Genomic DNA, 23198 nt, shown 5'->3' on the forward strand with positions numbered 1-23198 from the left:
CCCACTGAAAATATCCAGATGAACAGAACCAGCTTTTGGAGATGTTCTTACCTGGATGATTGAGCGTGCATCAAGATGATTCTGGGTTATTGGCTGCCCTGAATACATTCTCATTGTTTTATTTTATATCAGGCTCCTGTCCTTCTTTTTAGACCACTCCACCTCCCGCACACATACTTAGCTTGTTATTTAGAAACCTTCCAAATTTGACTACAGTGAGTTGGGAAAGTGTCGGTACAAACGGTAAATGTTTTTTAATGCTATTCACTGTTTAAAAAGCTGTTGAGCTGTTAAAATCAATAATGTTTACTATTATCATATAATTATTTATTATTATTTTTCACTTACTGCTTTTACTGTAATAACACTAATAATGAGTAAAGGTTGTCATTTAATTAGCAGTAAAATTGATCTTTAACTCTCTAATTTACATCTGAACAAACTGTGTACAAAACTAAAGCACAGCTTCATATTGATTATATTAAACATGTACATGTCACTGTGAGCTGCACCACCATACATGAGACTTAAAGCACTTATATTCTCAACGTCTAACTGGATTTGAGGCACCTTTTGTCTGGTTTGTCTTCTGAGTTATTCATTCAGTCTCATAAGAATTGCTTTGTCAAAGATTCCTCACAGACTTGTTTGACTATTTTTCCATAGCTGTCTTCCACCTGCTGTATATACACTGTATTGCCAAAATTAATCACTCGTCTGCCTTCACACATATATGAACTTGAGTGAGATCCCGTTCTTAATCCATAGGGTTTAATGTGATGTCAGCCCACCCTTTGCAGCTATAATAGCTTCAGATCAAGGGTTTCCACAAGGTTTAGGAGTGAGTTTGGGGGAATTTTTGACCATTTGCAACATCTGACAATGATGTTGGCCGAGAGCCCCTGGATCTCAGTCTATATTTCCAGTTTATCCCGAAGGTGTTTGTCAGGTTGAGGTCAGGACTCTGTCCTTGTGCATTGGTGCACAGTGCTGTAGGAAGAGGAAGGGGCCACCCCCAAACTGTTCCCACATAGCTGGGAGCTTGAAATTGTATCTTGTTATGCTGAATATTAAGATTTGCTTTAGTTGAACTAAGGGGCCAAGCCCAGCTCTGAAAAACAACTCCACACCATATCCCCTCACCAACAAATATAACACTGGACAGCGAAGTAACATTCTCCTGGCAGTCGCCAAACTCAGATGCCATCATATTGCCATACAAAGAAACACGATTTGTCACCCCGGAGATCAGATCCCCACTGCTCTCGAGTCTACTGGAAGTCTGCTTTAGATCACTTCATCCAATGCTTTGCGTTGTCCTTGGTGATATGAGGCTTGACTGCAGCTGCTTGGTCATAAACTCAAATTCGATGAAGTTTTCTATTCAATTCAGTTTTATTTATACAGCACCAAATCACAACAAGTCGCCTCAAGGCGCTTTATATTGTAAGGTAGACCCTACAATAACACATACAGAGAAAACCCAACAATCATATGACCCCCTATGAGCAAGCACTTTGGCGACAGTGGGAAGGAAAAACTCCCTTTTAACAGGAAGAAACCTCCAACAGAACCAGGCTCAGGGAGGGGCGGGGCCATCTGCTGTGATTGGTTGGGGAGAGAGAAGGAAGACAGGATAAAGACATGCTGTGGAAGAGAGACAGAGATTAATAAAGAGACACTGTTCCTGAATTAATCTGATTAATCTGAAGGCCACATCAGGTTTGGAGGTCTGTAGCAACTGACTCTGCAGAAAGTTGGTGACCTCTTCATACCCAGCACCCCGGTCTGCGATTTAACATGGCCTACCACTTTGTGGCTGAGTTACTGTTCTTCTCAATCGTTTGTAGAAGCAGTCTGCATGCCTAGGTGCTTAAATTTATACACCTGTGGCCATGGAAGTGATTGGAACACCTGAATTCAATGATTTGGATGGGTGAGTGTACACTGGCAATATAGTGTATATTTTATGCCATAGTCACACCATCTCTGTGTATTAGATCTATAGTCATTTGCGATGATCTAATGATTTCTAAATGATTTGAACACGGCCATCTGTTTCAGGTCAACACTTCAGTCTTCGTCAGCTGGGGATCTGTGAGCCACCGTCTCGTCGCGGCCTGCCTTTCTGCCCTGAAATGCCTCCACCCCACCGTGGTTTCTCAGTTGGTACAGCTCAGGAGCTAGACACTGATAGTCAGGCAGTCATGTCCCCAGAGCATGCTATGCATCTGTGGGGCCGCGGAGGTCTGGGTAAATCATCCGGGAGGAGTTCCTGCCTGTCGAGCCGCTCCAACTCAGTGCTGACTCTAACTGACACTGAGCACGAGAACAAATCGGACAGCGACAATGGTAGGAGATCAACTGTTCGCTCCATTTTTGATATCATGTCCTGCTTTGTGCTCAAGTAACAGTTCTTATTCATCTCTGTCACACTTAGAAACAACAAGTCACAACAGTTAGCTCGGTCTTTCTGATTCAACTGTTGTGTAGCTGATGGGTTAGACATCCTCGTGGGCCAACTTGAAAGTAACGTTATACTGTTAAAATGCTACAAGAAATCCAGTTGCACTTTTACTTTTTAAAATCTCTTTTGGGGCCTTTTGCCTTTTATTGGATGCTGCCGTAATGGAGAGTCGACAGGAAAGCAGGGAGAGATTGCAGGGGAAGGCGTGTAGCAAGGGGCCTCAGGTCAGACTCAAACCTGGGCTGCTGAATGTCATGCAGCACATGTTTGCCTTCTTCAGTCTCAGTAGAGACGAGCACAGATGGTTCTAGCACCAGCTGCTACACTATTTAGACAGAAATGTATATAAACGTATAGAACTTTATTTCACAGTTTGGTCAATGATAGTCATTTATCTGTTCATGTAATGCAATAGTAGACCTCTTTCAGTAATTACAAAAAGCAATCTAAAACTATCAGCTATTGTTAGTAAAGGATCATAAGTTGTAAATAAAAGCATTGATAACAATTTCCAAACATGTTACTTTACCTAATTCTGATATTTGGGGTTTATGTAAAAATCTATTAATTGCAACCATTAAGTTGTTTAAGACAAAACAGCACAAACATGGATTTGAGAAACTTAGTTCTCTGACATTTAAAGTGATATCCAAGATTATTGTGCACACTCCCAGGAAGTGTCCCGCATGGTGGTCGAGCGGGGGGCAAAACCAAAAAGCCCTGCCAGTTAAATGTACGTATATCTGGCAAGTCAAGGCTGCCTGGTGAGAATCTATTCAATTTTCAAAGGCAACTGTTGCTTCTGAGACATGCTGCAAACTGATTTTTATAATTATCTCAGTTTAAGTATTTGATATGTTTTAATTACTATTTTAAAGAAATAGTTCGCACTGTTGCCTTACAGGTGCTGAGTTTGAATCTAAGAGGTGGCTGGGGCCTTGTTGTGTACTCTCCAGGTACTCTGACTTCCCATCACATTCCAACACATCCATGGCTTTAAGTTAATTGGAGAGTTTAAAGTGGCCATAGGTGTGACTGTGAGCATGAGCAGCTGTCTGTTTGTGTTAGTCCTGCAGTGGTTCAGTGACCTGTACAGGATGTACTCTGCCTTTCACCCTGTGACAGGATACGCTCAGCCAAAGCCAAGGCACTGAAACAGATAAGCCGAACAAGATGAAGGGATGGACTTTCATCACGTCATTTCACCCAAAGAAAATAAACTGATTTGGTTGAGTGAATAAATTGTTGAAACATTAACATAATTCTAGTGTAGAACAACAGACATGAAGTCTGAACCTAAAGGATTTGCAATCACAAAACATGTTACGCTTAATTCTGTCCCTCTTTAGAAGGTTCGTATAGGAGGAAAGTTAGTGTCACTGCGGTTTAATACATCCATCGATACTGTTGCAGGTTACTGTGTGTGTGTGTGTGTGTGTGTGTGTGTGTGTGTGTGTGTGTGTGTGTGTGTGTGTGTGTGTGTGTGTGTGTGTGTGTGTGTGTGGACAGTAAGGCTTCTGGCTCTGTTGCAACCTTTGTTGTAGTAAGATGGAAAAAAAAACAAAGATGTGAGAAAAACAGAAAATGATGAGAGGCGAGATTTCAGAGTTCAAAACAGGAGCACAGAAAGTGGAGAATAAAGACACAAAAGGGAAAGTGGGAAGCCTGTCTGCATTGTCGGTAATATTACCCAAGAAAATATTAGAGCAGAGCTGTCTGGCTGGCAAAGGACACACTTGCAAACATGCACACGCACATTGGCAGATATAAACACTTATTGTGTCCGGACCCACGAGGGCCCAGCTACTTGATACTTGGTGATCTGAGCTGCAGGGACAGAAAAAGGAAGATTTTCATCCTGAACATACTTACAGGTGCTGTTCTCACATACACAGACATACTGAACTTATACAATTCATGTTTATTTTGAATAAGTAGAAAAAATGTTGCATTAAAAACAATCACAGAAGCACCGCAGCTGCTAAAAAAAAAAAAAAAAGACACTACCCTACTGCAAATGGAATTTTTTTGTATCATGGATGGGCATAAAATATATAAGCTGACCTCTCCAGACCACTTTCTATAAGACTGCTCTCTGCAGATGTATGTGTGTGTTTAACTGAAAAGGGATGAAAGGAAAGAAATGTGGAAATATGGAGGAAAAAGAAAGGAGGGTGGGCAGATGGAGGAGGAGGAATGTATCATCTTTGCTAACCAGATTACTTTACTATGTATGAACAAAACACTTAATCCATTTGGCATCTCTAAGCTGCTTAACACTGTAACCTAAACTGTTATAGAGACACTCACAGACAGCTGCAGCACCCATCAAAGCTTTAAGGGCAACACAAACTCATAAACACAGTAAGATATAAAGAATACTTTATAAACTGCTCAAAACATTACTTCAGAGTAGCCGATGTTTTTCAGAAGGCAATAATAATTATTTTGCACAAATGACTCATTATTGAGGCTGTACACAACATGGGACTCATGTCCCTGTTCATGTCAGTCGTGTTGAAAAGGAAACATAATAAAGGTGCCGTTTTCAAACCGTTGTGTCCTTACAGTCGCTCATACAGCAACCTGCCCAACTTTCACCAGTTATCTGTGTTCACACCTTCCCTTTATTCAACATCTCAGCCTGCCGCACAGCTTCTGATTTCAACACTTTCCTTTTACCATCGCTGTGTATTAGAGATGGACCGATCCGATATTACGTATCGGTATCGGTCCGATACTGACGTAAATTACTGGATCGGATATCGGAGAGAAATAAGAAATGTAATCCGATCCATTAAATATCAAAAAAGCACCTCACAAAACTTGCGACACGACGTAACTCGGCTCATAACCGTAGCACGTGGGAGCAGTGTGGTCACGTGATCGAGCAGCTGTGTGTGTTTGGAGCCTCGCTGCCAAACTCCGAGGAAGTTTTCCCAGAGAGAAGCAAGTGTGTAAGTTCATCTCTGAATGTTTGTAAAGCATTCCCACATTAAGCTTAACAACCGATATATGGAGCGACTGCCTCTCTCTCCCTCCCTCTCTCTCTCTCTCTTGCTGCTACTCCAGTCATGAAACTGATCAATGATCAGCTGATCGGCTTTTCTGTCGCGAGTCCGTCTCTTTTGTTTGTTTTTGGCTCACTTTGCACCAGAAAGAGGAAACCAGCGGCTGAACAACAGCAGCACGTTTAAGCTTGATCAGCTGTTGTTAGAATTTATTTAATATTACTTTCTACTCGAGGATCTTTTTCTACGTAGCTGACGCTGGTAACTGTGCAGGGGCGGATCTAGCAAAGTTTAGCCAGGGGGCCGATAGGGCATGAACAGGGAAAAGGGGGCACAAAGACATACTTTTCTTTCTTATTCTCATTTAAAATGTCGAGCTTTTAATAAATAATTATCTGACACCCAAAGTTTTAATCTGATGTAAAATGTATAGAAGTCCATTACTGTATATAGTAACTGTTAAGTCTAATATACCCTAGTAAGCTGTAGTACTTTTTCCTTTGGGAAGGTACCATCTGTGCAGTCTGCAGTTCTGTTGAAGAAAGATGTTGAATCTATTTATTTATTCTTGAAAAATAATTGATTTCTGTGCATTTTTTTCCCCCTGCATCAAATTAAAGTTGATTACGTCGATTAAGCATCATGAGGTGGAGCGTGAGGGGTGGTTCCCTATTTTTTATTTATTTATTTTTGTTGTTGCTGGGAGTTGGAACCCTATTAGTTAGGTTGCTTAATATTTATGCTAAGTACTCTTTAAAATACCAGAATAGGGAGGATGGTGTAGGTTTAAGTTTATTAGATTGATCAGTATTGCTGAACTATGAAATATTTTTTTTGTATACAGGTATAACAGAATAGCTTTAGTGTAGTTGTTGTTTTAAACTTGAGTATGAACTTATACAAAATGCAGCAAGATATTTAAAAAACAGCTTTGTTGATTAAAAAACACTATATCGGATTCATATCGGTATCGGCAGATATCCAAATTTATGATATCGGTATCGGTATCGGACATAAAAAAGTGGTATCGTGCCATCTCTAGTATGTATAGAACCTTTTTTCATCCTGCCTCGATTATTGCAATTCCTTATTCCTCTGCCTAAGCAAACTGTCCCTGGATCGCCTGCAAACGGTCCAGAATGCTGCTGCGAGGCTTCTAACCAGGTCCATAAATGGTCTCGTCTGACAGAGATTTCTTACAAAAGCTCCTCATAAAATTTAGGGTTTTATTTAAATATTTGGTGACCACTTTCGGAGCCCTCTACAGTCAGCTGCCTCCATTTTCAGTGAGCTACTACCATGCATAAGATCTAGATCTCTGAGGTGATGAGTGCTGATCAGTGTTGGCTGTACGTAGAGCCAGGCTGAAGAAAAAAGGTGACTTTGACTGTGGGCCGTGGACTCTATATTTAAACTTCAGACTTTATTTGATCTATTTCTGTCATTTTAATTGCTGTATGTATGTGAAACTTCTTTTTGTTTTTGTTTTGCTTTTCCAAACATTAGTTGATGCCTTGATTTACCCACTCCCATCTATGGCAATGACATCTAATGACCAAAACATAAGGTACAGATGAAGCCTCCAAAATGCTGATTGTGTTGCTCAGTCTTAGAGAGAAAAGACATTTGGAGGAGACTCACTTTTTAAATTTTAAGAAACCTGCCAAAAATTCTGATTGCTTTGTTATCATTATTATAGTTACTTCTTGAACACAAATGGATGAGGTAAAAGTCCTGTCACCTTTATGTAAAATGAAACTTTAAACGGGGACTCGCTCACAGAAGCAATTCTGTTTCTAGAGTTCTTTTTCTTTTTAAAGAAAGTTCTAAATAAATTGGATCTAAATGATTTGTGAAGCAGTGCCGTAGTATCTGTGCTAGTTTGTATTTTTACACAGAACAAAGCCTAATAAAGAAGTGCAGAAGTGCTAATGCTATTACTTTACAAATAAGCAATTTGGCAAACTGGCTACTTTCTTTCTGACTCATTGCTTTCAAGGTGTGAAGTGTGAATCTATTGGGGGGAAAATAGGTAAAAATCTCCTAGCAACAAGTAATCAGTGGAAAGTGTAACAGAGCTTTAGACTGAACGTTTCCAAAACTGTCCAGCTGAAAAGCAGATGAAATGTAAATCTGTAGTGTTGTGCAGTGCTGTGATAATGTGCTGTTTAGAATATGTATTTCATAAAATATTTATTTTGTGCGCTTATTAAACTATACATCAGGTAGTCCTAATGCTGCGTCCGTGTGCTCAAGACTTATTTACTCACACGTAGTGTATATGGAATAGTTTGTTGAATCGCAGACACATATATTATCATATATTACAGAGCATATAGTGTGATGCTATAGCAGGAGACATCAGATCTGACTGCTGGAGAAGACAGATAGCAGCAATAACTAAAGTGCATATGTAACTAGAAAGATTACCCGTGCACACTCACCAGGATGCAGTTAGAGTCGGTGTTCTCATGCTCGATGCAGTATTTAGACACAGATATTACTGTTGATTTTGTTTGTGTGCAGATGCTGTTGTGTATTTAAACAGCCTTCAGGAATAAATAATGTATCGTTGTGATCATTTTAAAGTGGCAGTGAATGCGCTTGCTGTGTTTTAGGCTTATTGCCTTCACTCTTGGATTATCAAAGGTGTGTGTGTGTGTGTGTGTGTGTGTGTGTGTGTGTGTGTGTGTGTGTGTGTGTGTGTGTCTGTGCGCGCACAGATGGCTGTGGAGAATCACATGCATACAGAAAAATATGTTTTTCAGCCGAAGCGGAAATGTACTCGAGTTCTCGAGATGCACACCCTTCACACACAGACACACACACAGACACACAAGATGCTGGTGCCAGTCATATTCAATAACAATCTAGTGCTGACCAGAGAAATCAATGAATAACAGACTAACTGACTAGAGGGTTTAACTTTGGCGCCACTAACATGGAGAAGACTTGATTCCATGGAGTGGCTAACATTAAATCATTAACCATACACCACTGCTCTGCACACCCTCCTCCGCTCTGGCTCCTTTTATCCTATTTTGTCTTTCAAAATATACAGAATATACAGTCATTGCTGTTGTTTCATTCTTTGTCATCAGTGTATGCAGTTGTGATCACAGTATTGTAAGACTAAATATTGTATGAAGTTATCCAGAGTAACAACTGACGACTGAGTTATTTGTACAACTGACAGATGATGTAGTGTCAGTGCTTTTACAGTAACAGTAATTATAACGCTATCACAAGCAACAAGTTTTGAAGTCTCCTTTCCCTTTGCCTCACCTCCTCCTCCTCCATCCTTTCCCCCTCTTCACTTGTGTTTCTCAGAACCCATTTAGGCCGAATCCATTACCAGAAGTGCAGAGGGAGAAGGAACTAGCGAGTTAGATAGACAGAGGGGAATGGAAAGAGGGAGATGGAGGGAACGTTCAACCTAATAAATTCTCCAGCAATGTTTCTCAGTTTCCTTGAGTTCTGATAGATGATGGCCTTTTTACTTGTGGTGACAGAAAAGCTTTCACTGCAGTTCTGCACAAACCTCATACGCTAACTCTGCGCGTGTTGGTTAAACTACTTTACTTTAGCACTTATATGCAGAAACAACATGCTGAATTCCAAATATTTTGCTTTTCATTAACAGTAGTCCCCCACTGGAACATTTCTTGCTCTATTTTGATTTCCTCATTGATTAAAAATTGTCTCCGCAGGAGAAATGAAAGAGTAAAACTTACACATAAAATCCAAAAAAAACCCTGAACAGGGCCGACTGAGAGCCCCATCCAGAGACAACAAAGTCCGGCTTGAAATATGATATAAGACATAAACTATAAATGACAAGCAGCACACTGAGCATGATCATCTTTGTTCTAACCAACTATTGTTCACATCAGAAGCATTTTCAAAAGGATATGAGACACAATAGGATAAGTTTTACCTCTCATCAGTGCTGCAGTACGTTGTTGAACAGCATTGGGTCTGCATAACTGTTATTATAGAAAGTGATGATATTTCACTTTTAATGTATTTATAACAGCAATTTAACAAACGTCATGTGGCCTTTAAAAAACATTCATTTTTCATCTCAGTGGAGACTCATCAGGAAGTTTTGCAGTTATACACACTTATTCCACTGGATGTGCTGATCTGATCATTATAACAACTTATGTAAAATTATATTCAGTAAGGTGCACAGTCAGATTTCCTATTGATCATAAGATCGATGTTGAGTTTAAGACAAGCAAAGCACGTTTATAGCAGCTACAGCTGATTTAACTGACTTTTGCTTGCATTATTATGCTGACAGCCTAAATTCCAAACATTGTTAAAAGAACCAAAAAAGCAGCATTTATGAGTTACAGCATTGTGTTGAGGTGAACAGTTGTTTGCATGATGCTTCAGCGGCTTTCATGTGCTCTGTCACTGACTCTCTGTTCCTCTCTCCTATGCTAGAGTTGGAGGTGATGATAGTGGGGACACCACTACGTTCTTTCAAAAGACGTAACACTGACATCATAAACATTCTGAAGTTAAACAGGGTTAGAGTTTAAGAAATGAAAATAAAGTAGAGCGGTCTACAACAGAAGAGGACAAACTGCAGCGAGGCCAGAACACGTGGAGCTGCTGACACCAGCATCTGTAAGAATAAGATGCTGGTAGAAAGAATCCCAGCCAAAGCTGAGTAGATGCCAACCCCAGCCAAGAACACCAAAGCTTGATTTCTAATTGATAATAAAAGCAGTGATGCGCAGTCGGGGATTGCACTGAAGACGTGGGTCACGTCTGCCCACTTTTTTATTAACTTATCTTTGGGCTGGATTTCCCCAGTTTGGCTTTCAGATTTGTGGAGCTACGAGAGTTTATTAGCTTTCGTTTACTGTAGGTAAATAAGTAATGTAGTACATGACTTTGTTTACAAAAGCAGTGAGTAATGTAATCTTATAGACCTCAACACTGATATACCAAAAATACCTTTTTAAATGAAAAAAAATCTGTATCAGCAAAACAAAAGGGAAAAGCTGGTGAAAGAAACAATGTGACGATTTCTCTGTGATTTTTGACCATAAAGATGTTGTGTGTGTGTGTGTGTGTGTGTGTGTGTGTGTGTGTGTGTGTGTGTGTGTGTGTGTGTGTGTGTGTGTGTGTGTGTGTGTGTGTGTGTGTGAGTGTGGGGGTGTGGAAAGCTGTTGAAAACATTCAAGGTGAGAACTGATATCGAATATCACACAGATCAGGTTCAGATATGGTTTCATAGCTATCACACTGTAATGGAAGTACTAAGGGAAAGACATGTCAGAACTGCAAGCACACCCACACTGAATCATGTTTCCATCACTGCAAAGGACATTCCTAAGTGCAACTTCACTAAATCTAACATGAGGTATTCTCAAAACTCAAATATGATTTGTATTAGAGGGTCTTGGTTAAATAGAGAGAGATCTCCCGTGCACACAGCTTTGTAAATACAGGCTCTTTGAACCTTTGGTCCCCTCGTTTTCTTTCATTTAAAGGATTTCACCTGTTTTTATTTCATATTGTTGTCTCATCTCTCTCTCCCTTTCACACAGAATCATTAGTATGTGAAGCAATTTAATAGCTGGATCGATAAATGTGCTGTTCTTACAGGATCATTTGGCCACTGAAGCAAATCTTCTGACAGCCACTACATCATTAGGGCATTACCAGTAGCCTTCTGTCTCCTGCCCCATGCAGTTCCTCCTTAGTTTTTTCATCTTTCTCATTTTCCTTTCTCCTCTGCATCTCATAAGGGCATTACATTTCCTGTTTTTTCCTATGTATCTATATGGCTTTGGATGTTTGGTTGTGTACATGTGTTCTTATTAACATGGACCCAGAGTGAAAGGAAAATGTAAAAAACACCCTGTTTAGGACAGCGTTTGTGCTGATATGGGCTTATTGTAGATGCAGCCCTGGTGACCACTAAGAGTCCATCTCTCATCATAAACCTGAAGGAATTCTGTCATTTGGAGCTACGTGATTTGTCAGCAGCTCTGTTGCAATGGTAGTGCATCAATTGGGCCCGAGCTAACAGAGATAATTAAATACACTGCAGAGGGAATTGGAAAGTAAAGTGTTTATTATATATGAGCTGTGCATTTTTTCTTCAGGTGTAATTAATTTAAAGATTAAGCAAACACGTCGGCCATTCTGAGGCTGCACACACACTAACCATAATTACTATAACAGTTATTTCCTGACACTGACACTTCTGTGGCCCAAAGGGGAAGAAAGGTTTGCAGTTGCAAGAAACTCTTCAACATACTTAATTTGGAAAATTGACTCAGATTATACAAAGAAGCAATGCTTTTCATTGCAGATGGATAACTAGCCTCACATTTAATGATTCACCCACCAACCCTCTCATTCTCACACACACTTGTCAAAAGTGTCTGGAAAGCTAGCGATAGTGTGACTGACCTCAGCATATGGGTGATTTTACTGAGAAACTTCACACTCTCTCTCTCTCTCTCACACACACACACACACACACACACACACACACACACACACACACACACACACACACACAGCTTTATTTTCTATTTATTTTCATCTTTAGTTGCTTTCAAACTCACAGACTCCCACATTGCCTTGTCTTCCTTGGCTGCTATTTCTACTGTCATATGGCTGCTACTAAATGTGATTATGACACTAACAAAGGCTGGTTAGTCAAACATGAGTGAGTGTGCCTGTGTGTCTCTGTGCAGGCCTGTTGAGTGGGAAGGCTAGTCTGGCTGGCTGTCACACCAACCAGTTTAGAGCCACACCTACTGCTATATAATTTCTCACCCTGATCACACTGACAGCTTTGCCATAATATAAAGAACAGCACAATGTAAGAATGAAGACTAAATAAATGTAGAAATTCATGAAGTCATTCCTAGTTAACGTTAAAGGGATGGTTAGCTCAACGGTGCTCTGACTGTTTGTCAGCCTGACTACTGTGCTGAAGAGAAACCTGGGGTTGTTCTTATTTTCTTCAACCAGAGGGAGGGATCTGGCTGCCTCAGTCACCACCACCATCCACGGGAAGCCAGTGGAGGTAGCTGAGGAGTACAAATACCTGCGAACCATCTTTGACAACCTCCTGAAATTCTCTGCCAACACAGAGGAGATTCTCAGGAGGTGCCACCAACGGCTACACCTCCTTATAACTCAACTGCTTTGGAGTCAGCACCCCCATCATGATGACTTTTTACTATGCCTTCCTGGAAAGCATCATGACCTTCTCCATCACCTGCTGGTTCCACTCCCTCAGCCTTCATACAGGAACAGACTGCAGTACACTGCATCAGTGTGCTCTAAAATCATTGTCCTGTCAGGACTCTGACAGGTTTTCAGCCAACAGGCCCTCAGACAGGCAGCCGAAATCATCAACGACCCCTCTCACATTCTTCACCCTGCATTTCAATGGCTCCCCTCTGGGCGACGCCTCTGCTGCATTTCCTGCAGGACTGAGAGGAGGAGGAGCGCCACCTTTGTCCCCAAAGCCACTCTGCTTTTTAACTCCAGCCGATAAGAACATTTCCCACACCAGAAACATAAACTACTCTACACTCTACACACTTTGTTCACTTTTAGTCGCTTACAGTTATTTATTCACCTTTCAGTCACTTTAATTTTAAAACTGTATATACTGTGTATTTATTATCTCACTCTTATTGCCTGTTCTTGTTGTCCTTATCTTCAGTGTTATGCTTGTTAATTGCCCCTTGGGGATAAATAAAGTCTTTCTGATTCTGATTCTGAATCAGTGACGAATAGTAGGATTCATGGAGGGCAATATTTATAGAGTGAAATAATCTTTTTTCAGGCTAAATGATGATCTTCTAAATTGGTGCTACAACATTTCCTCCCCAGCTTAAAAGTTTGAGAGTTATACCAGAGAGTCAAGTACTTCTGACTCTAGTGAGGTTTTTTTTCACATATAATACTATTAACAGGATGATCGACCTCTGTTGGGGTAGCGTTCAGATAGCTGCTCTGCTCTATGTTGGTACAGGGCATTGAAGATGATAACAGTGGGTGGATTATATTCTTAAACTTAGTTACAGCGCTTTCAGAAAGACATCTACTGTGATAAAGTCTACTCTCCACCACTGTGTAATCAATTATTGTAAATGTAAATGTTATCAGGAAATGATCAGACAGGAGAGGGTTTTCAGGAAACACTGTTAAATGTTCAGTTTCTATGCCATATGTTAAAACAAGATCTAGAGTGTGATTAAAGTGGTGGGTGGGTTCTTTTACATTTTGAGAGAAACCAATTGAGTCTAATAACAGATTAAATGCCATGTTGAGGCTGTCATTTTTAGCATCTACATGGATGTTAAAATCACCCACAATAATTATTTTATCTGAGCTCAGAACTAAATTAGATATAAAGTCTGAGAAATCAGACAGTATAAGGTCAAGGGCGACGAAAAACAAAACAGTATTTTGAGGTTTACAGTTAAGGTGGACAAGGCTACGTCCACAGTAATGCGTGTTTGAAAACGCATCTTTTTCTCTCCGTTTTGGCGTCCCGTCCACACTGAGACGCCGTTTTTGGTCAAGGAAAACGAAGCGTTTTGAAAACGCTCTCCAAAGTGGACACATTTGAAAACGCCGTTTTCGAGTCCCAGTGTAGACAGCGAACCCGGAGCCTTTTTGAAAACAGTGATGACGCATTTTAGTCATGTGATGCAGTCATGTGACCAATTAAACTAAGATAGCGGAGGGCATTATACAGCAGTTGTTTCGTTTGCTCTCAGTTCTGACAGCCCTATTAAGATTAATATCAGTCTGTACATGCTCCAGATATCTTTTCTTCAAATTCTTTAATTCTCACTCGCGTTTGCAACTTTGTACTTTTGTGTTACTCGCAGCAACAACTCCACCTCATTGTTAGTCTATTTGAAAAACTCGGTGCTTTTCCTCGACATTTTGCCGCAACGTTTCAAAGAACCGGAAAGTAAATAAGCGGCAGAAAGAAATGAGGCAGGTCGAGTCGTCATGCATGTCACGCATGCGCAGGACTGGAACGTAAGCATTTTCGGCCATTTCAATGTGGACGCACAACTGTGAAAACGAATGAAAACGATAGTGTGGACGCGGAGCGTTTCCAGACGAAAACACCGTTTTCAAATCTGTCTGGACTAGTGTGGACAAGGCTAAGATTCAGATTTTCAAATACATTAAAACTCTGTCTGGGTCTTTGGTTGATTAATAGAGATCGACAGACCACGTGACTTTCGCACATTGCATTGTGGGTAGGAGTGGCAGCAAAATCAAAACACTGCATCAAGCGCTAGCATTTCCAGCACCGGTAATCATTAATTCTGCGGTTTTAATCCCTACTTGCATTTTATTTGCCCCAAAAACAGTTATGTTCAAAATGAAGGAGAACACGGCAGCTCCGTACAAAGACAGACGTGGTGAAAAGGCAAAAAAAAGTAGGAGGAAAAAATCAGAGTGAGAGGGTCAGACCGGGGTCCCCAAGCCCAGTCCACGAGGGCCGGTGTCCCAGCAGGTTTTAGATGTGTCCTTGATCCATCACAGCTGATTTAAATGGATAAATTACCTTCTCAACATGTCTTGATGTTCTCCAGAGGCCTGGTGATGAGCTAATCATGTAATTCAGGTGTGTTGACCCAGGGTGAGATCTAAAACCTGCAGGACTCCGGCCCTCGTGGACTGGGATTGGGGACCCCTGTGTCAGACCCATACGAGCATACAGAGTGGAGTAAGGACGCTAGCGTGCTGCCCGACTTTCATCACGCACATATTTATTATTATATGGTCCTAAGTGTGAGTGCATACACTCACAAAATGTTTAGTAACTTCAGATCCCTGCAACAAGCCCAGGTCCAGTTTACTTTGGTGATTTGGACTATTCCATCTCACAGCTGTTGTTTTTTTCCTTTATCTCCTGTACAGGCCAACACAATCTGTTTGTCCTTTCAGGTTGTAGTGTTACACAACATTTTCAGATCTAATAGAAATAAAATGAGTGTTTCGTAATTCATTCAATTTGTCTTTATTTATAACTGCCATCATTGTTTCATTCTATTATAGAATCTTATAAGAAAGAGGCAAAATTGTAAAAATCCATTTTCCTTTATTAGCTGCTTCAGTGAAAAACAAATAAACAATGCAAAAAAAACCCTTAACTATTGCAAAACAACATACTGAAACTAGAGATGGCACGATACCACTTTTTTATATCTGATACCGATACCGATATCATAAATTTGGATATCTGCCGATACCGATATGAATCCGATATAGTGTTTTTTAATTTATAAAACTTTATATATATATATATATATATATATATATATATATATATATATATATATATATATATATATATAGCTGCATTTTGTATAAGTTCATACTCAAGCTTAAATAAACAACAACACTAAAGCTATTCTGTTATACCTGTATGTAAAAAAAATACACTGCACCCAAAATATTTCATAGTTCAGCAAAACTGATCAATCTAATAAACTTAAACCTGCTCCATCCTTCCTGTTCTGGTATTTTAAAGAGTACTTAGCATAAATATTAAGCAACCTAACTAATAGGGTTGCAAACTCCCAGCAAAACAAAGGGAACCACCCCCCACCCTCCACCTCATGATGCTTAATCGACGTAACCAACCTTAATTTGATGCAGTGTGAAAAAAAAATGCACAGAAATCAATTATTTTTCAAGAATAATTAAATAGATTCAACATCTTTCTTCAGCAGAACTGCAGACTGCACAGATGGTACCTTCCCAAAGGAAAAAGTACTATAGCTTACTAGGGTATATTAGACTTAACAGTTACTATATACAGTAATGGACTTCTATACATTTTACATCAGATTAAAACTTTGGGTGTCAGAGTCAGATAATTATTTATTAAAAGCTAGACATTTTAAATGAGAATAAGAAAGAAAAGTATGTCTTTGTGCCCCCTTTTCCCTGTTCATGCCCTATCGGCCCCCCTGGCTAAACTTTGCTAGATCCGCCCCTGCACAGTTACCAGCTGTCAGCTGTAGAAAAAGATCCTCGAGTAGAAAGTAATATTAAATAAATCCTAACAACAGCTGATCAAGCTTAAACGTGCTGCTGTTGTTCAGCCGCTGGTTTCCTCTTTCTGGTGCAAAGTGGGCCAAAAACAAAGAAGAGAGACGGACTCCCGACAGAAAAGCCGATCAGCTGATCATTGATCAGTTTCATGATTGAAGTAGCAGCAGGAGAGAGAGAGAGGCAGTCGCTCCATATATCGGTTGTTAAGCTTAATGTGGGAATGCTTCTCTCTGGGATCACTTCCTCGGAGATGAAATGCTGGATTGGTAGCGAGGCTCCAAACACACACAGCCGCTCTATCACGTGACCACACTGCTCCCACGTGCTACGGTTATGAGCCGAGTTACGCCATGTTGCAAGTTTTGTGAGGTGCTTTTTTGATATTTAATGGATCGGATTACATTTCTTATTTCTCTCCGATATCCGATCCAGTAATTTACGTCAGTATCGGACCGATACCGATACGTAATATCGAATCGGTCCATCTCTAAATGAAACAGTTATTCATCACTTGATTGCTTCAATACAACACTTGGGCACATATATGCGGGACGTTTCGTGGCTGTTTCGATATCGCTCTCCCTCTTAACCGATCAAATCTGGCTGGGGTAGCAGCTTTAAACTCAGTATGACCCAGGTTGATAGAGGGGCCCAGTCTGGATCGCCTTCCAGCATTTTGTAGGCTGCTTTTCCTACAAAACACAACAAACATTAGCCCGCAAAGCCACAGTGAACAAAGCAGCATAGCGCAACAAACTCAATTCAAATCAATATAAGACTTATTTGTAACCTACATCAACAATATTGTTATGATAAATTACGTAATAACTACAACAGAAGACTTGTGGAAATGCTTGGAGCAGACTCACGTGTGAGCTGTTCTGAGACGTTATATTTGGTCTTTGAATGGCTGCAATCCAGGCCATCCGTCGGCTCTTTGTTACTTCGGAAACACGGCTTGAACAATTTCTCTTCCACGACGGAATCCGATAAAAACCGATCTCTTTACCCGTCGGCTTCCCGTGGCTGTCATGCGATCGGCTATTGCAGTTAGTAATACAACAGCCTCTTGCCATTTTTGTGTTTCTTTTTATCGCTGTGTGACTGTTTTCATGTGAAAGCCTGCGTGCGCTAGTGCCACTTGCCACTCGTAACTACAATCCTTTGCGGTTTTACCCCGGAAATGACGTCACATTTTCAGTGTCTATCCGGTCGTTAAGTGATGACGTGACGAATCCTACTTCCGGGTCTAAAGTAGTCTGCGTTTAATATGGCTTTTCTGTTGTTAACATGTTTAATGTTTTGTATTTTCTTCTATTTAATCTCAAAAAGCTCCTAAAACAGTCAGTGATCACTGTTGACCTCCCTCGGCTTTTATTACCGCTAATCATTTATTTAAGCTCAGTTTTTAAAACCTTAGGATGTAACTACAGCCCAGCCCATGCAGCAGTATATGAATGACTAACCTCGTATTGTGGATGGATTATCTCAGTTGTTCTCCTGGCTGAAGTTTGGTCCTTTTACAGCATCCTGCCATGCGATTACATTTGTTCCTGATCACCGAGAACACTCACGTTAACTTTTATCGAGTGGAAAAAAAGTTAGCTTGTTTATATTATGCTAACATAGCTGTGTCGCTAGCAGTCACGTAGCACGTCATTATATACCAGCTAGCCCAACTTCAGTAACCCTACAAACGTCACTGCTGTTTAGTTTCCTGTCTTCATTTATGCTGGAAGTGATAACAGAGCTGTACGTTTTAATTTGTTTCCAAAACCCCGCAGTCAGGACATGCTATATTGTATTTAGATAGAAGCTAGAGAGCTAACTCCCTGCTAACTTCTAACTCCGTTAAATGTCATAAATTCCGTTTTCATGGATGCCTGGATGTTAAACTCAATTGTTACACCTGGTAGAGCAGAACGCTGATCATTTTATTAAAGATGAAAGACTTTAGACAGTTTTTCAACTCTCAGTAATGCCATAGTGATCGTTTGATATATGGACCTGCAGCGGAGTTTAGGCCCAGACACGGCTAGTGACGTCAGACTGAACAACCGGATAGGTGGAGTGGATTGCTGCCATACACACCCCTCGGCCTGTGCTTCGAGGATTCTGACAATTACTCCAGTCAGGGGTCAGATTGGCAGTGTTGATTATTTAAACTAACAATTGAAAAATTAATTATTATTTTATGCACTAATAGGTAGCTAAAAGAGAGACACCCAATGTTTAATAATTCACATTTGACTATTTTACTCTTTGGTGCTGTTGAGGATACTGTATTGTTCTTTCTTTGTTCTTTTTTTATGTTTAAACCATTTTTTTTTATGGTTTTTAGTTTGTTTTTTGTCTTTTTGGGAGCTGACACAGTCTCTATGGAGATGTGGTTTTGGGGGGATAGCAGGAGGAGAGAAGCTGCAGAGAGGCGTGTAAGACTGCAACTCTGCTTCCTTGTTGCACTCTGCATAGTCACGTTTTGGGGGGATTTAATAAATTTGAAAAGATTTCTAAAAATAAGGGCATCAATCCCACTTTGGATGGAGCAGCTGTCTTTTCTAACAAGACCAGGTTTTCCCCAGAAAGTTTCCCAATTATTTATAAAGCCCACATCTTTTTTGGGACACCGGTGAGACAGCCAGCAATTTAAGGAGAACATGCGATCAAACGTGTCATTCCTGGTCTGATTGGGGAGGGAACCAGAGAAAACTACAGGCCTCACACTTGGAGGTGCTGATTCTGGTTCCTACTGCATTACCCTCGTCCTCTGCTTTCTCTCTTAGGAGGTCCTCTAAGTATTTCTTCAACTGCCCATTTTTTTCCTCAGTTGAGGTCAGTGACACTGCACTCCTGCAAGCACCCGTTCTGTTGCTCAGTTTCCTGATGGTTTGCAAGGCTCACCTCGAGACACACTGAAAATCTGTGTCCATGGCCTCACTGATTCCTTTCTACACCCAAGGTTTTGCCTCAGCTACCCACCAAGCTGCATTCTGCTTGGCCTGCCGTACCCATCAGCTGCTAATGAAGTTCCACCAGTTAACCAAAACTGATAGGACTCCTTCTTCAGCTTGATGGCTCCCTTCACTTCCAGTGTCCACGTCATTACTTAAAAAAGTACAAGATGCCATTTTTAATTTCAAAAAGGAGCGGGCAATGTATTCAGAAAAGATATCTCTTAGGAATATCGCTGTGCTCTTTGGAAGGGAGTGTGTCTCGGACTCGGGAATGTTTGGCTTGTTCTTTTTGTCTGTCAAGATAAGGGATCATAAATTCTAAATGATTCCTCTGGGCAGTTACAAGCTAAAATTTTTACATGGCTCTTATTTAAACACAAAGTAATTACAGAGTCGTAGATATCGATCAACAAACCCTATCATTCTTTTTCTCATTCACTTTTACTAGAGGCCAATAAAAACCTTTATTGTTGCATCTTTAAAGGCTTCTGGTGGGATGTTGGCTGGGAACCAATAAATAGTCATTTGGTGCAAGTCAATTCTGAATGATTAAGCAAGACAAGCTAAAATCATTGCTTATATCTAAGAGTAACCAGTCACAGGTGTGAGGCTATGACACACCTGTGTGTATTCTGTGCACATGTGAGTGTGTGTATCATTACGAGAGAGCGACAGCACCAGTTTTTGGCTTAACCAAGAGAGCTTGATGAGATGGATTTTGAGACAAACACACACACATGGGGCATGCATGTTAGCCCTCTTTGCTTCCATCTCCACCAGTACGATGAGTGCATGGAGGCTTTTAACTAATCACATCATACAAAAGGTGGGGGCAGGGGGACATGTCTTATGAATGACTCATCCACTTTCACATCCTTCACCTTTTCCTTTCCCTCTGTCTCCCTCTTTTGGCCCCTTCTTTCCTTCAGCAACCACAGCATTCACTGTCTCACTCTCGCAGGTCTTATCTCATATTGCACACTCAAGGTATTTGTAATCCGCTTACACTTGTTCAGCCTTCTTCTGGATTGTAATTTAATATGGGCTGTGCCACTGTATATGTGTGTGTAAGAGATATAAGGTAACTGTATTTACCACCTGCCATCATGCATCTCTCCTCCTTTCTCTTTTTACAAACACACATGCATGAAGAACCCAGGCGAAAACTTCCCAACATAGCTTTTGTTGTATGCCATGAGTAAGTCAATGTCCTTTTGAGACAACAGGAGATTAAGGATAGAAGATAATATGAGAAAGTTAAGACACACAAGAAGGAATCAGGTGATATACAAAAAAGCAGAAGATATAAAAAGGCATGACGAAAAGACCAGAAGAATGAACGTATCCAGACCTTAGATGTAGCCACAATAGGTACTGATGTTCATTGTCTACATAAGACAACCAATTCTGTTCCCATTATCTGGTCAAAAAGTGAGTTTAATGAAGAAATTGCCATGGGATTCAGTCATGTGCATTCATGGTCCCCAGCAGAAAACTCAGTTTTGTATGTGTCTGTTTAATAATCTTTTATCTTGTTCTATTGTTAGGAATCTTTAGGAGAATGGCAGTATGTGTGTGTTTTGCTGTAGTGAATTAAAGTTAAAGGCAAGTCGTCCTCTAGGGGTCACAAGTAGAGCTTAAAGCTTGTATTTGTTTTACAGTAAATATGAGATCAATGGCAGATGAAAAGTGTTACTTTGGTAAAACAACTCACAAAAGGAGTGGTGATAGGTTTGTAGCTTGAAATCAACAATACAAAACCTAACAAGTGGCTTCTGACTTGTGGGTCACACAGTGGAGGTAGCTGCATAGAACTACTGCTGCTGGCTCTTCTTTGTCAAAAAGCCCCCGAAAAATAAAAATACTAACAAGATAAAGACAAACAGCTAAAAGTGACTAAATAGGACAGGGCTGTGGTGAAGGACAAACATGGCAAGACGGAAACCAAGAAACGAGTCAAAACTATGACTGACATGGATACCGAAGAAAGTGAAGCTAACAAAGAAGGTGACGTTATGGCTAGCATTGGGGCTACTGTTAGCAAAACGGACGACAAAACTGATCTGAGAGCGATACTTATGGAAATTAAGACTTCCAAAAAGAAAACACAACAGTTCGAAGAAGTGAAGTGTGCAAAACCAACACAAGACTCGAGGAAGCAGAGGGTCGTATTCTGGACACGGAGAGCGGGTTCAAGCAGTGGACGATGCTACTAAAACTACAAACCCGAGTCTCAAAACACCAAACAAGAAGGACGCTCCCACCCAACAGTGTCAGGCTATATGGCATAGTTGGGAATGAAGAGAAAAATGCCCCACGATAAAAGACTTTGTTGAAAATCTTTTGAGAGAGTATCTGCAACTCCCCTCGACATTGAACTTACACACTGAGCGAGCGCACCGTGCCCTCCCCCCACCTCGATCTATTATTGTACGCTTTCTGAGTTAGGAAGAAATACTCTAAAAAGCATGGCAAGTGAAGGGGTTCCAATGGAAAGGTAAAGAGATTAACTGTTGCCTTGTCTTAATTGAGATGCCGGGAATACTGGTTCATGCTCAGTGTGGGAGAATTGTGTTGGGGTAGGAGGACTTCAAATCAAGGGGCCCACTCCGAAGTCTGTGGCTGACCCCCTTTTTCTTTTTTTTTAAACACCCACAAGTGGAAATTCTGTTTTATTATCTTATTATCTGTGTGATTGTTATCTTGTTAGCTGTGGTTCTCAGCAGCACTATTCGGACAATGTGGTATTGTTATGTTAATTTTGACAACAATGTTCCACCCTGAAAATGGCAAACACTGTTAATATCCTCTCCTTTAATGTAAGTGGAATAGTCAGCCCACAAAAACGGTCAAAGGTGCTGTCTAAAGTAAAGAACGTGGTTCTACAGGAGATCAAAATGAACTGTAAAATGGACGTAAACAGGACTTAATGATGTCGGGAGAGATGCTAATCCTTCCAGGCTGGACTTCACACATTTCTCTGCTCTTCACTCTGCATACTCGAGAAACTTGATTACTTTATACAATTATAATGCCCGATATAAAGTTAAAACTTGCAATATTGGCACAGTTGACCTATCAGACCACTCTCCAATCTGTATGTGTAAACAAAATTCAAAAATCAACAATCTGGAGAATAATTTCTAGCATTCTGAATGATTCAAACAGTAGGGAGAAATTTAATAAAGAAATTGATATACATATAGATATATATATTTGGATCAGCTACTGACTGGAAGGTTGCTGGTTCGATCCTTGGCTTCCCCAGTCTGCATGCCAAGTATCCTTGGGCAAGACACTAACCCTAAGTTGCTCTCCCATGCGTCCATCACAGTGTGAATGTTGGTTAGATTGCACTTAAGTATAGAAGGAAGAGCTTGTACGAGTTGGTGTGAATGAGGCATGTTTTATAGAGCGCTTTGAGAGTAGAAAAGCACTATATGATGATCAGTCCATTTACCATTTATTTTCAGGAAAATGACAATGGGGATGTGGCACAGTCCGTGCTATGGAACGCCTGTAAAGCGGTTATACGAGGAAAAGTTATTGCCTACAATTCCCTGACTAAAAAACAGAATAAAGAGAAACTTGGAAAATTACAGTTGGATCTCAAGGAATTACAAAGACAACACAAAAATACTTTACACGATGACAAAACAATGAAAAAAGAGATTACAAAATGAAACT

The 23198-nt window shown here is 40.4% G+C and overlaps 1 protein-coding gene across 2 annotated transcripts in view; it reads left to right on the top strand.

Annotated features, from left to right (window-relative positions):
* The first annotated feature begins 2264 nt into the window (after nucleotides 1-2264).
* tenm3 (teneurin transmembrane protein 3) overlaps nucleotides 2265-23198 on the top strand; it is a 220732-nt gene continuing 199798 nt past the window's right edge. For both annotated transcript variants that reach the window (XM_082536064.1, XM_082536065.1), the window contains exon 1: nucleotides 2265-2352. The gene's annotated coding sequence lies outside the window, so the exon portion shown is untranslated. The remainder of the gene's footprint in view (nucleotides 2353-23198) is intronic.

The sequence above is a fragment of the Aulonocara stuartgranti genome, assembly GCF_965226115.1.
Source record: "Aulonocara stuartgranti genome assembly, chromosome: 6".
In the NCBI taxonomy this organism is placed as follows: domain Eukaryota; kingdom Metazoa; phylum Chordata; class Actinopteri; order Cichliformes; family Cichlidae; genus Aulonocara; species Aulonocara stuartgranti.